Genomic DNA, 18,521 nt, shown 5'->3' with positions numbered 1-18,521 from the left:
AGCTCTCCTCTCACTAGCTCCACTGATGACTCAATTGAGATAGGCTCCCCATCACCTTCCTGGAGGTCTTCTCCTTCGTCACTCACAGGAGTGACTGAACTCATCTCAATGGGCTCAGATACGGTCTCAGTTCCCCTTTGTTCTATTTCTGGCCCTGAGACTTGTTTTACTGTTGTTAGTACTCTCAACAACTCTTTTTCCTCAAGATCCAGTGGACAGGCCACTTTCTTCGTGTAGCTGGCATGAATCCAAGTTGGAATTCCAGCGCACTTAACAGCTGTGGTAGTTGACAGAACTACCTGGATTGGTCCTTTCCAACGAGGCTCAAAACACATTTTCCTTACATGTTTCCAGACCACAACCCAGTCTCTGGCTCTCAGATTGTGCCCTGGGTCATGGATTGGTGGCAGTGTGATGGCTTCCACCTGCTGGGAGAAAGAGCAAACCACATTAGATAGACCTTTGCAGTAGTCCAACACCATATCATCTGTAATGTTGACAAGTGCATTTGCAGGCACCGCTGGCAACCTCATGGCTCGGCCTATAAGGATCTCATGCGGCGACAATCCTGTCTTCCTGTCAGGTGTGCTTCTCATTGACCTCAAAACTAAAGGCAATGCGTCAGGTCATTTCAAATTTGTCGACACACACACCTTTGCAACTCTTGACTTCAAGGTACCATTCATCTGTTCCACTAGTCCTGATGCTTCAGGGCGGTAACTACAATGCAACTTCTGCCCAATGTTCAGTGCTGCACACAGTAATTTAATTACTTCATGTTGAAGTGACTTCCCCTATCAGATTCTAAAGAGATCGGAAACCCGAAACAAGGTATCAGTCCCCTAAGCAGTAGTTTTGCTACTGTGAGACTGTCATTTCTTCGTGTAGGTTAAGCTTCAATCCAGTGACTAAAAATGCAAACAATCACCAACACATATCGCACACCTCCACACACAGGCATCTCAATATGGCTCAAATTAACCACTGTCCCTTTCCCCATGTTCAGTTGTTGGCAAATGACACAACAATGGCAAACTGCTTCAGCAACCTGTCTAAACCTTTTGTTGAACAACCGAATCATCGCATTCCTCCCAATCTGTGCTTGACCATGATAATACCTAGCCATTTGAGACAACAGACTATTTGGCAAAACCAATTGACCCTCTTCTGAAACCCACAACTCATTTTTTCTTTGCACACATTTCATTTTGCTCCATGAACGTTTTTCTTCCTTGTCGGCAATATTCTGCAACATTCTCAATTCCTCCAAGCTGTCAATTACTTTCAATGCAAAGCTTGGACATGTTTCGTCTTCTTCAGGGAACGGTTCCCACTTATCTTTAAACAATATACAGTTCAAAGTGCAAAACCTTGCGACTTGATCCGCATATCCATTTCCCAATGATACTAAGTCCTGTGACTTCAGATGTGCACTGCATTTCAACACGGCAATCTTTTCAGGCATTTGAATAGCATGTAACAGTTCTTTAATCCTTTCACCATTTCTCACTGGTGAACAAGAAGAGGTCACGAAACCTCTCTATGACCACAACTGGCCAAAATCATGGACTATTTCAAATCTATACTGGCTATCCGTATAGATTGTAATTTTCAGCTGGGCAGAAACATTGCACGCTCTGTAAAGGGCTACCAGTTCCGCTACTTGGGCAGAATACACTACTCGAAGCCAAGAAGCTCTCAAAATACCAGTAATTGTGCACACAGCATATCCTGCTCTCAGTGTCCTTGCATTGTCTCTTAGACAGGAACCATCAAAAGAGATAACTTGGTCATTCTCCTCCAATCGGGTATCTCTAATGTCAGGTCTTGGTTTTGTGCACAGGTCAGTTACTTCAAGACAATCATACTCAACGTCTTCCATCTTTTCAATTTCAACATATTCATTTGGGAATAAGGTTGCCAGGTTCAGCACTGTACATCTTTTCAATGACACATTTGGTGACCCTGGAATACTCGTTTCATATCTGGTCAACCTCGCATTAGTCAAATATTGGGTTTTCGTCCTTGTAATTAGAAACTCAATAGAGTAAGGGACCATTGTAGTCAGGGGATGCCCCATCACAATGCCTTCACACTGTGTAAGGCTTTGCCCAACCTCTGCACCTGCTGCAAACAACCTGGTAAGGCTGCTGCAACTGGGTCCAAAGTAGCTGAAAAATATGCTGCTGGGCGGTTTACAACTCCATGGACGTCTGTCAAGACAGACAAAGAACATGCATCACACTCATGACAAAACAGTGTGAAAGGTTTTGTGTAGTTAGCCATACCCAAAGCTGGAATCTTGCATAGACTCTCTCTCAATTCAGTGAACGCTTTCATTCCAGACTGGTCTAACACTATAGGATCAGTGTCTTCCTTTTGAGTCAGCTTCTACAATGGTCTCGAAATGACTGAAACATTTGGAATCCATTGGTGACAGTAGCCTACCATCCCTAAAAACATCCTGACCTCTCTCTGTTTGGGGAATTTATCTGCAATATGGCTGTAATCCTTTCTCTGTATATCTTTCTTGATCCCTTCTCAATCTGGTGATCCAAGTATTTCATGACTTTTTGAAAGTATTGCAATTTAAGCGGAGACACTTTGTGACCATTCCTTCCCATATGGTTCAGTAAGGCATTCGTGTCATACTTGCACTCGTCCCTTGTTTTGGACGCATCAACAAGTCATCAGTATACTGCACCAAGGTTGATTGGAAAGGCAATTACAACAACTCCAAATTCTTTTTCAAGATCTAATTGAATATGGAAGGTGACTCTGAAAGCCCTTGATGAATTCTGCACCAACAATAAACTTGATCCAAAAATGTGAAACAAAAGAGAAATTGGCTATCCTCATGAAGAGGCACAGAAAAGAATGCTTAGAACCACTCAGCATCACATGGAATCTGAAACATTATTACGGCTGGATTTGGCACAACGGGACAACATTTGACCACAATATAATGTATTTTTCTCAAGTCCTGGATAATTCAAAGTTTCTCATAGGGCTTTTGGAAACCCATAATCGGTGAATTAGATGGGATTCTGAATACTTCCTTCAAAATCTCTTGCTGTACAAAGCCTGCAACTATTTGGGCTACCTTCATAAGGACATCTTGTGGCATGTGGCACTGAGGAAGTTGAGGAAAAACTGCATTCAGCTTTATAGTAACTTTAACTGGCTCAACTCCCTTTATCAGTCCTACTTCTTTTCCTGTCAAATCCCACACTTTCTCCTTAACCGTTCCCTGCAAATCAGGAGGAAGCACCTTCATTGTGAACATCGAGAAAAAAGTCAATCAGAGAGTACTCCTCATTTGTAGTTTCACCTTCTAACTCTGGGGCTTGGTCATCTTCATCATCACTATTCAGCTAAATCTCAATTCTGTCATTTGAACAAGTAATCGAACATTTCGTTTTACACAGAAAGTCTCTTCCCAGTAGGGATATCGGACTTAAATCGCAGACTACAAATTTGTGCAATCCCTGAAAGTTGCCAATTTTAACCTGGAGTGGTTCTGTAATTGGATTGTTCAAATATTGATTTGCCACTCCCACAATTTGAACTGTTCTACCTGAAAGGGGCAAGTTTGGAACTTTTGCACTAATCATTGCAAAACATGTAGCTCCTGTGTCAAACACGAATGAGACATTTTGACCCATAACCTTTCCCTTCACACAGGGTCCTCCTGGTTGTACTTCTAAGGAAGTTGCAAGCACTCATGACTCCTCAGCTGAACTGCTGCTCATCCAATCATCATTTATTCCATTCTCACTGTGTAACAGGAATTGGTGCACTGTGTTATTACTTTAGTTACGCCTCGGAGCTGTGACCTGTTGAGAAAGAATCATCTGTTGCTGTTCCATTGGGGCTTGGGGTATTTGAATTTGCTGTCTATGTACCATGGGAATCTGCTGTTGCATTGGCTGCAAGTGTGTCATCTGTACATGTGGCATTTGCACCTGCTGCATGGGTTGAAAATTCTGCATTTGATTCACATTATTTTGATAATTTGCATTGGGACCTCTCACTCTCGGTCCTCTCATATTCTGGAATTAATTGATATCATTACTTTGCTGAATGACACCTTCCTGCACCATCATCGGACACTTCCATTTCCAATGTCTAACAGCTCAGCAAACGTGACATAGCAATAATTTCTTCATTTCCTGCACATCATTCTGAACCCCAATGGTACCCAAATCTGGACTACGATTCACATTACCTCCGCAAACTCTACCTCTCATCTGGGGCTCACACATCATATTTCCCTGCTGCTGCTGGTGGTGCTGCTGCTGCTGTGACTGTTGTGGAAAATTCCCTTGTGTTCCCATTTGAGCTGCTTTAATCTGCATTACCATCACCATCACCTTCTCTTTCAACTTTTTCTGCTTCATTTCAATATCATGACTGCAGTACTTTGCATACTGCAACACCTCATCAATCAGCTTGGCTTGCCAGCAAATTAAATGACTCTTAATCATCTGGCTAATTTCAGGTCTCAATCCTTCCACAAATCTGAACTCAAAATGAATCATGTCTTTTGCCTCAATTGCCTCTGTTCCACTGTAATGCTTGAATGCTTGCAACAATCTCTCATAATAAGCATGTATCGACTCGTTTGCTTCCTGAGCTGTCCTGTCAATCCTCTGCTAATGAATATTCTAGGGCGAAATTCTCATTTTCAAAAATTCAATCACCTTATAGTAATATGTTTTTACCTTCGGAGATAGTGCATCTGTAGTTTTGTCTCTCTCTGGTTCGCTTGTGGGCCAATATACACTCCTCTTACATTCGATCCACAATTCAGCTGGAACTACTATCTTTAGTAATGTGCTCAAGTCCTCCCGCAGGCACTTCGCAAGTTTCACAAACCTGTCTGTCTGCTGATACCACTCTACTGGCTTCTCTCTCAATCTTGGATAATCATTTGTAAATGATAGAATGTCACTTCTGCTCCAAGGAGCGTTAACAAAATTCCCACCTGGAATCTCTCTCATTGGTAAAATTGTCACTGGATCTTTATTCTGCTGAATATTTGCAGTCAGCTCCACATAATCCCTTTTCCTCTTTTCTCTTTTCTTCACCCATCTACCTTCCCATTTGTCTAATGCTCCCCAGGTCTGGACACTTTGAAGCAATTCCTTATGGTGTGCCTTCATTCCAGCAGATCTCACGTGTTCAAAATCTTTAGGCTCAAATTCGAATCTGTAACTCCTTTTCAAATGCTTTGTTTTCTCTATTTCTATGCCGTACTTCTCTGCCAGGTCTGCTAGTCTCTGATGCATATTGCTCACTTCCCTTGTAATCTTCGGGCACAAATATGTCAACTCTGCCTCTGTGTAGGGTTCTAACCTGTTCACACCCATAGTTTCCTCGATGATTTCACCCACTTCCATGCTTAGCCTGGCATAATTCAAACACTCCTCTCCCTTAGGAGCACTCTGCAGAGTAGGCAACTTGTCTAGACATTCAGTCACCTGCTGAGCTGTCAATCCTTGCAACTAAATGTTACTGGCTTGGACTGGTGGCACCTGTTGTGCAACTGCATTCGGGGTCTGCGGTGTCAACAATTTGAAACTCTGGCTAACTTTGACCCTACCACAGTATCTGGAAGTGCTACAAATGGACTAAGGTCTAACATTGATTTTGATCCGTCAAAAGTCTGTCCCACAGGAGAGACTACCGGAGCATTTTCATTATGTCCTCTCCTCATTATATTCTGGGACATAGCATCCTGTTCGCCTACAGTAGTTTTTCTCAGTAATAGGTAGTGATATAGCATCTGGGGATGGTCTGTCACTTACACTCTGTGGGAAAGTAACTTTCATAGTCTGATTCATCATTGAAGATATATCTGACTGTGTCCCTCTTACTGGAATGAATCTTGGCATTACCTGCGGCTGCACTTGGGGCAGTGAAAATGGTGTTGGTTCAGTTTGAACCAACATCGGTCTCGGGTAAACCTGTTACGTATGGACCATTAATTTCGATGTTGTTTCCATAATGGGCACATAAGGGTAAATTCTCTGAACCTGTGGCGGTTGCATCTGATTTTGCACTACAGGAGTTGTAAGCACAGTAAGACCACTCTGCAACGCATCCTGTGTTAGGCTAGCACAAACCTACATTGGACTTATTGTCCCATTAACCCATGTCGTGCTGTGGGATCAGCACTGGTGCTCGGACCACTCTCATGTGCTGCATATGGTGGTGGGAGATTTCTCAATAACTGTGTAATAAACTCATCATCATCCGATTCTTCCTCACCTGTTGAAGACTTTCTAGCCTCCCTACTCTCGGGCGGACTTCTGTTAGTCTTTCAGTAGCTTTCCTTCCTTCATTCTCATTGTCCTACGTAATTGCTGGAAACAACTTAATTCCTTACAAAGTCTCCATCCTCCATACTCTCTGATCACTGTCCCACCTAGCCTCTGCTAAAGCCTTTTCTGCCTTTCTCATTCTCCTCTCCAATTTCTGTTGTTGTTGCTGTTTGGCTACTAGCTCCCAAATCGCTAATGCTTCAAACTCTGCTGGTCTCGAAAGGGGCTTCGATTCATACAGCACTATCCTTAAATGCTTCAAAACTCACAAATTGAACGTCCCATTTGTAGAAAATGCTAAGTTTCTATCCTTTTCAGTCACTTTGCACCATTGCTTTAGCCACATGGACCGACACCCTTCTCCTCCATTACAATGTAAGCTGGTGTACCTTCTGATGGTGTAGTCTCGCCTATACTGGTTGCAATATATGTATCTCCCTTAAAGCACTCTTTAAAGCTTTGAAAGATTTCATCTTTTCAACCTTTTTGTTATTCAAAATCAAATCAGGAAGTGACTTTAATCCTAGAATTCCCTTCACCTACTTTCTCAACCTTTTGCCTCTCACGGACTGCTGTCAATCTGTGCACGACCCTCCTCACTAACCGACCTATCCCAGCGCAGCTCCATTGATGTCACACTTACACATACTGCGGCTGACAAAGTCTTGTGGCTTGTCCTCCTAACTCCGATTCACACCAACTAATGCAAAAATTGTGAGCACTAATCAAAAAAACTAAAACCAGATCTGATGGTTTACGACAGGAAGGTACCACAATCGCTTTAGGAACTTTACGGATTTTTCACTGATGGCTCTTCCTGCCCTTAAAAGCTACTCCTTCTTTCTCAGTCTCCCAGATTCGCAAACAAAATTCGGCCTGCAAATTTAACTCACAACTGATCAGTGGGTCTGGCCTGGTATACACAGGACTCACCAAATCTCAGTTGAAATTTTCTTTTACTCACTTTGACTCACCCTGTGACTTGTTGACCCTGCCCGATCAAACTACTAAACCAGACATATTACAACATAAAACCACATGTCTCCCATCTCTTTTCAATATGCTTCGGAGTTTTAGACCATGCAGGGTCCGTACATCAACAACCATGTGGACAATTTTTTAACACAAAGCGCCACACACATGTGAAGTTCGATGTCTTCCCTACTCTCATACTGCGCAGTATGCACACTCCTTCTACAACTACATTTGGAGTACGCAGAATCCCTAACCCTTACAAACCTCACAATTCACCTGTGATTTGCATAAGTTGTGTAAGAGCAACCTACTTCATTCACACGGTCACTAGAACACCGAGAACATCCTCAAACAATCGTTAGCAAGATTCCGAGATTCTGGAAAAGTCATTTCTGGACTTAGGGAAACATTTTCTCTCCAACTAGCATTATTGAAAAATAAAATCCAAATCTCAGTAATAATGAACTCTCAAAGGACCAAATCATCAAGCTACTAGAGATAGTGGTACCTCTGTTACTGTCTCTTGGGCATCTATGTTGTGCTCTTGAAGAGAAACCTTTACCACTGTTACTATCTCTGGATGTCTATGATGGGCTCTTAAGGAGACTAACCATTACCTCTGTTACTATCTCTGGTAACACCTGTTACTTCGTACCGGACTCCTATGAAGAGCTCTTCAGGAGACTAACCATCCTCTGCTACCATCACTGTTTGCACATCTGACCTTACCATAACCTGCACATCACTATCAATAACCAATACTTAATATAAACAATCAAAAATAATCAATAACATTAATAATCAATAGAGTCAGTAATTGTCATGCACCATAACCTTTCAGCCATGAATAACCACACCTCTTATTAAAAGTTAGAATATTTATTTCCCTATATTAACAATGCTATGGTCATATAGATTAATCTCAAAATCTAACGCAACACATACAGAAACAATACTGGCTGTCCAAAGCGGCAGAAGAAACACAATCTAATCAAAGCTTGTACTACGACACACTCTAAAGTTATGGTGCAAATTAATAGCAAGGTTAACTGCATCAATGCAATCACATATATTTAAGTTCAGCAGAGAAATTCATCAAGCATTATTCCCTATTAGCAGAATTTCATTAATGAAGATTCTTAACTAACACCGGATTAGCATCAGCATTTTGGGCTTCATGCAAAACAATTTAGTTACACAAATTTGGAAAAACATCTAACTAAGACTATCAAAACAGTGCAGTTAGTACCTAGAAAGAAAAAGCAAATATGCATGAAAATCAACAATCTAATTCATATTACCTATCCTCAATGTGGATCAGCAAGACGAGTCAGTCTTCATCCTCAGGACATCAGTCGATCAGCAAGGCATCAGGATTCAGCATCAAAGTTCAGAAGACGCAAAGTCATTAAGCAATAAAGTTAAGCACGTCTCTTTTCAAGACACATAAGAAAAATATTGACCTTTCAGCCAGCATGAAAATGGGCAATGATGAAATGCTTAAGGCAAAAATGCAAAATGCAGAATGTGACGCTCTTCTCAGTGTAGTCTTGTTAAATTAAAATCACTAAATCTATTCCCCAGATCCCTATTCATCAAGGAATCACATGTTCACAATTTGTTCCAATAAAACTAAACTCCAAATCTATGAATTTTACAATTACTCCATTCACATGTCGTTGATTGGTTGTCGTGCAATGTCCTCATCATCTGGCTCGTTAGGTAACAACAGTGTTGCAGCTTCTACTCCAGTCAGTGTCTCCATTGTTCTCCTCCTAAGAAAGTCAGACTCACAAACATTACACACAAAATGTTACATTTGAAAGAACAGCATCTTCTAGCAGTTGGTTCTCATGAGAAACGATTCTCAGCTATGAGCAGGTATACACAATACAATGGAACGTCACAGTTTAACTCTCTAGGACAGCCATTTATTTAAATGTTAAGAATTACAGCTTGACATGAGGCCTGGCAAGCAGGCCAAGACCTTCGCTAAATTAAGGCCTACAATTTTATAAAGCTAATATATAATGCATAACCTTTAATATGACATATTACTACATTAGTCAAACATATATTCAACATTTCATATCATTAGACTATTAATAAGTACACTTTGTGAACATCATCGTAATCACATTTTCAAATGTGTGCATTATTTTTCTACATTATTATATTTTCTACACAACTCCTTTACTCAGAATACATGAACATTCATTAATAATTTTTATTAAAATACCTCCGCTAGCACCCACTCTCTGACAACCTTAGTTCTCTTCACTCCGATTTGCCCATGTGCGTGCTCAGATTTCGGTCCCTTTATTTACTGGGACCTCTGCAATGGAACCCTCCTCCAGCAAAATGATTGTATCTATCTGCTAACCTTGTTGAAGAGCACTCTTAAGGATTATCTCATATTAGGTGAACACTTCTTCTCGAATACAGACCAACCTGTCCTTGCCACTGAATCTAACATTGTAACTAGGCATATATGGATAAAATGTTTATATTGTCATATCTGCTTTAAACACTCATAACCCACCAATTCCCTAAATTCCTGTGTATGTTTCTATCCTAACAGTTTTTTTTAAACAGGCACATGCTAGTAAATACAGCATATCTTGTCAAAATCATTTGTTGACTATGACAATGTTCACAAATTATTAGTATGAAATAACTGTCCATGGTCAAATCAGTACAATGGGATTTCCTCTGAAGGACAAGACTGTCTATCTAATTGGGGAACAGCCAGGGCAGCGGAAATAGATGTTTGGGTATAGCCTGAGGCCTTGTTTAAGCAGCCTCCTATCAGACAGCATTTTAAGAAACTAGGGCCAATAAGCTAAGTAGTTTTACAGTCACAAACACTTTCTTCAGCCTTTGCAACCGCTTTTTTAGATGTACTAGTCCCATTTTAGGAGTCGGAAATTTTTGCGGACTCTTCCAATGGGATTTCAAAAGAATGGCAATGTGGTATCTGGAGGGGGTCAGTTGAGGGCATCACTTCCAAATATGAAATGTGTATCTCATATATCAATGTTTTTAAACCAAAATCACTTCACAAACATTGATATTTTACAGACACCTCGAAGGAGGTGGTGATGCATTTGGAAAAGGAAAGGAGTCCCCTTGGTACCCATTCTCCTTTGCACATGTAAAAAAAAAATGCTGAAGAGTAGGCAGTGGTCAACTGACAACTCTAAGGCAAATAAAAGAAAAAGAAACAATTTATTTTTAAATGCAGTTGTTTCTTTAAAGGAAACAGATTGCGTAAAAAGAAAGTTTACTTTGTTGAAAACCAATCACACTCATGGTGGCCTGGTGACTCCAGCAGGCCACCATCCATATGATGGCCTCCAATCCTATTGAATGGCATTTTGTGACATTCTTCACTACTATTCATGAGTTGCGTCAGATTCCTAGCCACTATGATTCAGAATTTTAAGAACCTATTAGTAAATAGGCTGATTAATAAATTCTATATCAGGACCGAAGGAGAGGGTAATGCCTTGCTTTCTTTCTTTATTTCGTTCCAGCAGCTTCAAGTTAAATAATGACAAAACAAACTTTCCCATGTGCCATAGGGAAAGAACTAAACAATTTCAACATCCACTGAACAAAGCATAGTCCATCATAATCCGTCTCGCTCCTCGTAACATCCTCTTTCTTTCCTGCTTCCAAGCAGATAAGTAGATGTTTTTTCTTCTCTCTCAGAAGACTGTAATTTAACTTTTGTTTTCTATCCTTGGCGGGCTCAGTATAGCCTTTTCTCCAACCGTGGACCATGCCTCAGCGCTTCTGTCGCAGCAGCCTGAAGACTTGGGGCCACAAGACCATGGTGTGGCATTCCTGCCGCTAGGGGTGCACTATCGCGCGGGCGCAGTCTATCAGTTTCTACACAAGCCTCAGCACCTGGAAGCCTGACACCCATGATTTCGTGGGTCTGTATGAGAAAGGCATCAAGTGGCACGTTTTTTTCCTTCACTGGGCAGCTTGGTGTCCGCCGAGTGCATTGGTAATTAAAGCGCTCCTCGCGCTTCTGTGCTGCCTCAGAGCCTGGCCCAGGTGATTAATTCTTATACCCTTTACATTTAATAGGGAGTGTGGGACTCAGGACTGAGACCCACATAGCGTTTCACTCTTACAAAACCTGCTACTTGGCCTAGCTCCAAAAACTGGCTTGGGCACCCCCGTGAGTTCTTTCCTGCACCTCTGGTCTACCAAATTTCTGTAGCCACCAGGTTAGAGCCAACATTTGTCACTATTAGTCGAGATGTCCGATCAATACACAAAGGAGAAGTGCTCCAGATGGATGACGAGTTTTGCCAGGTGGTCGACACCTCCATACATCAGGTAGTAGTAGCTGCAATAGAACCGTATAATGGAAACTATTGGGCGACTCTGGACCTGGGGGTGTTTGAATCTCCCCAAAAATCCTTTATTAGGCCTGAACGCTAAGGGGGGGACTATCCCCAAGGTCCCATAGAAGTACTTCTGTTTTTGGATCAGAACAGTGGAGATTCGCCAGACGAAGTGGGCCATCCCAACTTCAGCACCCTTCTCTGATACCAGAGGATCCCAAAATCACAGGAGTCTATTTCTGAAATGCTGGAACCAGAGGACTTGATCAATCCATGCTCCTCCAAGTGGTCATAGCCACCTCTGAAAACCTCTGAATGAGTAGGTCAGGGCGTGCCTGAAATCAGAATGCCCCCATCCATTCCTTACTGGGAAGGTGGCGCCATCCTACAGAAATATATTAAGGATCCCAAGAAAGGGATTGATAGGTCTTGGCATTCATGCCAGGACAAACTCCCTGATTTGAGCTGTCCACTGACAAAGGTCCTGGACCTAACAGAGGAAGCTAAGGCCACATGAACACCCGTCTCCCTGGAGACTCTCTCTCAGGTTGGGCCCAACGGGCAGTCATATTTCTGGGCACTGCCAAATGTACGCTATGATAGAACAACAGTGCTCCTTCCTCCTTAAGGTTGATCTGAAGCTCGGACACCTGGCGTCCACAGAGGCAGGCCCAGCGGCACAGTGAGGCCTTTTTGTGGAGCCCTTCATCAAGGACCTAGGCAGGTTCCTTGCTACATTCACTTCGCTGGACAAGGAACAAAAATCTATTTAAAAGATTTTCCACCTTAAAATTTTCATGGGGGCTGGCCATTGCAGAGGGCACTCGACCGGCTACTTCTGTGCCCAAAGCCCTCCCAAAGGCTTCAATCGTCCACAAGACCAGCCCTGCCAGGAAGAATTCTTCAACACACGAAGACCCTACAGGGGACGTAACTACAGAGGCTCTTCCACAGTTCTATTCCAAACCCAAGCAGGTAAGAATTTGCTTTCTTCCCAACTAATAGTGGGCGGCAGGCTCGCATTATTCAAACACAATTGGGCACAGCAGATGTGTGGGTTTTTGCAAACCATTCAAGGTTTTGGCATAGACTTCTATGGTACTCCAGAACAGCTTGTTCCCCAACGCCTGCTGAATTTCCTGAAGATCAGGCCACCCTAATAGATTAGAAGGTTGTGGATCTTCTGTAAAAGTATGCCATATCCAGGACATATGTTCCCCCCCAATGCTTTTTGAGCAATCTCTTCCTAGTAAAGAAACGGGATGGTGGTCAGCGTCTGGGAATCAATCTCAGAGAGTTCAATTGTTAGCTCGTCCATTGCAATTACAATCTCTTATGCGATCTTTTGAGACCCAATGATTGGATGGTCCAGCTGGACTTTCAGGATACCTACCTAACAGTCCCTATTTTTCCCCTGCACCACAGGTTCTCCAGTTCAGGTAGAGGGGCCAGGTGTACGAGTTCAAGAGGTTGCCGTTCGGGCTGTTGACCACTCTCTGGTGCTTCACAAAGATCCTCCGACCAGTCATGTAACATCTCCGAGCTCAGAGTTTGCGCCTCATAGTGTACTTAGATGACATTCTAATCATGGACCAATGTCAGTGTCGTCTGCCAGACCAGTTTCAGGTGACCTTAACTCTTTTGAAGAATTTAGGTTTCATTATCAACATATCAACAAACCCAAATCCCTCCTCGCCACAGCTCGACATACCACCTTCCTGGGTGTCATTATAGACTCAGTCACTAAATCCCTGAGTCTTCCTATGTGCCAACATCAGGGCAGCGCACGCTCTACGGGCAACAAGAATGCAAAAACCCAACAGTTTCAAGCTAACACAATTTATGCATTGTGATGATATGATGTTGTTTAACCTTTTGCATTGCAGAGTTTAATCTTAAAGACTTATGTTTAGCATGTTTATAAATACTGTTCACATGCTATGTACTGCTGCAGGTTTCCAGACTGTGTCAGGGTGTGGTCCCCTTCCAGGGCCTTCCAGAAGCTTTCCCTGCAGCATGCCTGGGTGTGGTTTGTGGGCTGGGCCAAGACTCTATATAAGGGAGCCAGCCCAGCTCCACGTGCTCACTATTCAGAGGTCCCGATGCAGAGCAGCAGCAACTTCCTGAGCTCCTGTTCCGGAGGCCTATTTGGATCTTCCAAACCTCGCCCTTTCACTACGCTTGGTGTTTCTTGATCAGGGCGGTAAGACGGAGATCGGGCTGGGCCCCCGATTTCCATTCTCGAAGGAGTTCGAGTTCTTGGGCCTAATTATCATGATAAAATCTTTTGACCCTTATGCGTGTGAAAGTGTGCTTGATGTTTATTGGGCATTTACACGCAGACATTCGAAATGGCCTAGACGCGAGATTCTTTCCTTGTGCTTTAACCCTTGATATTCATGGTGCGTTACCATTTCCAGGCATACATATGGTGACTTTTGAATCGGCAAGACGCGCGATTCTTTCCTCGTGATTTAACTCTTGATATTCATTGTGCGTTACCATTTCCAGGCATACATATGGTGACTTTAGAATCGGCAAGACGCGCAATTCTTTCCTCGTGAATTAACTCTTGATATTCATTGTGTGTTACCATTTCCAGTCATTTACATGGTGACTCTCGAATTGGCAAAACGCACAATTCGTTCCTCGTGTTTTAACCCTTGATATTCATGGTGCGCTATCATTCCCTGTCATTTACATGGTGGCGTTCGAATCGGCGAGACGCGTGATTAATTTCTCGTACGTAACTCATGTTGTTCATTGTGCGCTACCATTTCCTGGCATTTACATGGTGGCATTTGAATCGGCGAAACGCGCGATTCATTTCTAGTGTGTAACTCATGCTGTTCATTGTGCGCTACCATTTTCTGGCATTTACATGGTGCCATTCGAATCGGCGAAATGCGCAATTAATTTCTCGTGTGTAATTCATGTTATTCATTGTGCGCTAATTTTTTCTGGCATTTTCATGGTGACATTTGAATCGGCAGGAAGCGCAATTCTTTTCTTGTGTTTAATATCACGGTGTTCATAATGTGCTACCTCTTCATGTCATTTACGAGGTGGTTTTCTAGCCAGCAAGACACGTGATTTATTTCTCGAGTCTAACTTTTGTCATTCATGGTGCACAATCATTCTATGGTATTTACAACCTTTTGTGAAAGTATACAATGTGCACAGTTCATGTTTCCTACAGTTTTGAGAGAACAAAATGCTAGAATTCTAGATGTGATGTAGTGTGTATATAGTAATGTTTTTCTTTCCTTGATCCTCATGCAAAAGATAATGTTTGAATCCGAATATTGCATTTAACCATTCTTTGATTTCCTCTCAGGTATCCAGTAATCTTGAAGCCTAGTCATTTTAAGTCTATGCTCAGGTTGTTCATGTTTTCAGAATGACGATGCTTAGAGTCATAGCCTAGTACTGATTTCATGAGATGTAATTTTGATGTTGTGTGTTTTAACCTTTTGCTTCCTACAGGTCTCCTTCCCAGCTGTTCCCTTCCTAATCCCCTTTTCCACACTTGGACTCTCTTAGACTCTGTGACAAATCTAATCAGAGTATTGGAGCTGTCTTGTGGTGGAAGTGTTGGGAACGTGCACAGACCCCAAGGATCTGGTGACTCTGACACTATGCACAAGATCTCACTGATCGGCAGAGAGCTCAGGACGTTTCTGGCAAAGAGCTCAACCTCTCAACATCAGATAGCCAGGGTGGTAGGATTACTGTCCCCTACAATTCAGGCAATCTTTCCAGGCCCTCTTCACTACAGGCCTTGCAGTGCCTAAAGGCCTCTAATTTGTTCAGGGGCCTGCAATACTCAGAGGACTTTCCTCTCATGGACGAGGTGGTAGATGAAATGAGGTAGTGGTTGACATGGAGGCCTTGAACGGTGGAGCCATCTTCGGGTCCGATCCCAACCTGGTAATCAAGTCAGACGTCAGCAAGTCCAGATGGGGGATGTGCTGCGAAGACTCCTGTACAGGTGGAAAGTGGTTGGCAAAGGAACACAAACTACACATCAATTGCCCGGGGCTCATGGCAGGGTCCTTCATGATAAAGTGATGGACTAAGGACCAGATCAGTTGCACTGTCCTCCTGAAGATGGACAATCATTCAGCGGACAGAAATATCAACAAAAGAGGGGGCGCCAAGTCGAAGATGTTGGTAGACTTGGCCAAAGATCTGTGGGAGTTCTGTCTGATCAAGAACATCTCTGTTACAGCTGAATATCTATCTGGAGCTTCCAATACAATAGCAGACTGGTATTCCAGTCAGTGGTCAGACATGAGTTTTTCGCGTCTAGCCCTGTTGATTTTCTGAAGACTGGATGCCCTATGGGGTCCCTCCTCAATAGACTTATTTGCATCCATGCTGGATCATCAACTATGCCGCTATTTCAGCTGGATGCCCTGCCCTCTGGCAATAGCAACGGATGCATTTCTACAGGACTGGTGGAAAGAACAGGGATATGCATTTCCCCCTAAGCAATGATCACAATACTATTGGCGCAAGTCCATCGACAGAAGATCAAGGTAGTTATGCTCGCACCTTGTTGGAGGTCACAAGTTCTTTTGAAACTTTCTTAGGATTCTCCAATCCTTCTACCCCGTGTTCCAGATCTCCTGCAAGATCCCCTAGGCAATTGTAACACACTGGTACTCCTAGATCAGATGCCACTCATAGCCTGGTGGATTTCCAGCAATGCTGGAGAGTCCCACGATTATCAATGGAGGCTGAGAGAATACTGGTGGCTGCATGGGCAGAGGGCACCAATAAACGTTACAAACCAGCATGGTTTTGGTGGATACGTTGGTGTGCTCAAAACAACCATGATCCCAAGGAGTGCGAAGGGGTTCCCAACTTGAATTTTCCGACGACCTTAGCTTCCCAAGGTCTGGCCTACAGGACCATAAACTCTTCCAGGTCCACTATATTAGCTGCTCATTTTCTTCTGGAGGGTTCTCCAGTAGGGTAACATCCCCAGGTGTGCAAGCTAATGAGAGGCTAGATATTCTGCTCTTTGGGATGTCAATTTAGTCCTGAATCTTTTTCTTGGCTGTCACGCAAAGAACTGTCAGCAAAATTGGCCATGTTCTAATGTTTAGTGTCATGTCATCGAGTGTCAGGCGTGAGAGCGCTGGACTTTCCTGGCCGGTCATTCACCCTGGATGGTGTGACATTCCATGTTTCCAGATGAACAAAAACAAATTTCAAAGTGGTTTTATACTCTACTTTCATAGATTCCTAAAATTGTGTGTGGTTTGTTGCCTTAAAGTTTATGAGGATATGACTGAAGAGTTCTGACCTCTGGGAGAAAAGCAACTTCTAATAGCCTTATAAAAGCCCTGTAAGGCAGTCTCATCTCCTACCATTGCCAAATGGATCCACTGGGTGAAGCAGGAAGTGGGAACTGATGTCTCGCTATCTGGCACTCACTCAGTCAGAGGAGTGATGGCCTCTAAGGCTTTACGTTTGAGGGCTCGATTAGAGGACATAATTAATGCAGCGGATTGGTCTTCTGATTCCATGTTCAAGTGGTTTTATTTTAAACCAGTGCTAGAAATAGCATTTTTAGTGGTGGATAAGCTTTGAACAGGTATAATCCTCGTCCCCGGTCCTCACATAGAATGCAAAATTTCCCAATAAACATAAAGGAAAGTTTCAATTCTATTAACGACACGGAGGCGAGGATTATTCCCACCCAAGGCTGTAGAAAGGCTCTATCCCCTATCCAATTGTTATTGAAATGCAGAATTCTTAAAGGAAAACGTTCTCTGTAAGGTCTAAGTAATGTTTTGATTCCTTCCAATTTACTGTTTGGTCCTTATAATCTGTCATGCAGTAGAGGAAGGCTTGTTACGAGCTCAAGTAATTTACATAACCTGATTCTTTAGGATGAGGTTTATCTATAATGTTGTTGCTTTAGTAAACCTGGTTTTGTTTTGAAATCAACAGTGATAGTTTGTAAAACAGGAGGTGATGCGGAGAGCGACTCAGGTTATGATGGACTATGCCTCGTTCAGTGGATGTTGAAATTGCAGTTCTTTCCATAAGGGTCATGGGAAAGGTAGTTTTGTCATTCTTTAAGTTGAAGCTTCTGGAACAAAAGAAAGTAAGAAAGCAAGGCATAATCCTCACCTCCATGTCCTTAATAGAATTGGAACTTTCCTTCATGTTTATTAGGACATTTTTTATTTCTTTCCATGTTGCAAAAATACTGGTTTTAAATTGCTACTAGTATTTTGCAACTAGCAAAGAGTACATCTGACACTTAATTTGACCAAACTGATATTTAATGTGTTAGTTTCACCACAAAGGACATTTACCTTGAAACTTCAACAAGGATAGTGTTTTATGATACATTTTAATTCCTCATATTTTAATCAATTAAAGAGATTACCCCTGTGTTTGCCAGGATCAACAAATGTACAAAACAGTACTAAACATAAATCACTAGAAGGACAGTGTTTCTTGATTACCTTTCAGTACAAAGTAACTCATGAATTGTTAAAGCCTTCACCACTAAAACCTAGGCCCATATTACACTATTTTTGCACCACATTTGCATCATTTTTTGATGCAAATGTGGTGCAAATTTACAAAATAGAATTGTATTTTGTAAGTTTGTCCCACTTTTGCATCAAAAAATGACACAAATGTGGTGCAAAAAAGTATAAATATGGGCCCTAGTGTTAAGCTCCCATTTTGTGATACTAGACCATAGTCTTCCCTATAGAGACAGTGATTGTGTTTTGTCTAGGAGTGTTGTTCGGTTCCTATTTTGGTTATAAGACTGTGTGTTTTAGGGTGGCAGCAGTACTCAGTGTGGGTGGCTTTGCCAGTCCAACAC

The sequence above is a fragment of the Pleurodeles waltl genome, chromosome 7 (assembly GCF_031143425.1).
Source record: "Pleurodeles waltl isolate 20211129_DDA chromosome 7, aPleWal1.hap1.20221129, whole genome shotgun sequence".
NCBI lineage: Eukaryota > Metazoa > Chordata > Amphibia > Caudata > Salamandridae > Pleurodeles > Pleurodeles waltl.
Note: the sequence above shows the minus strand (reverse complement) of the source record.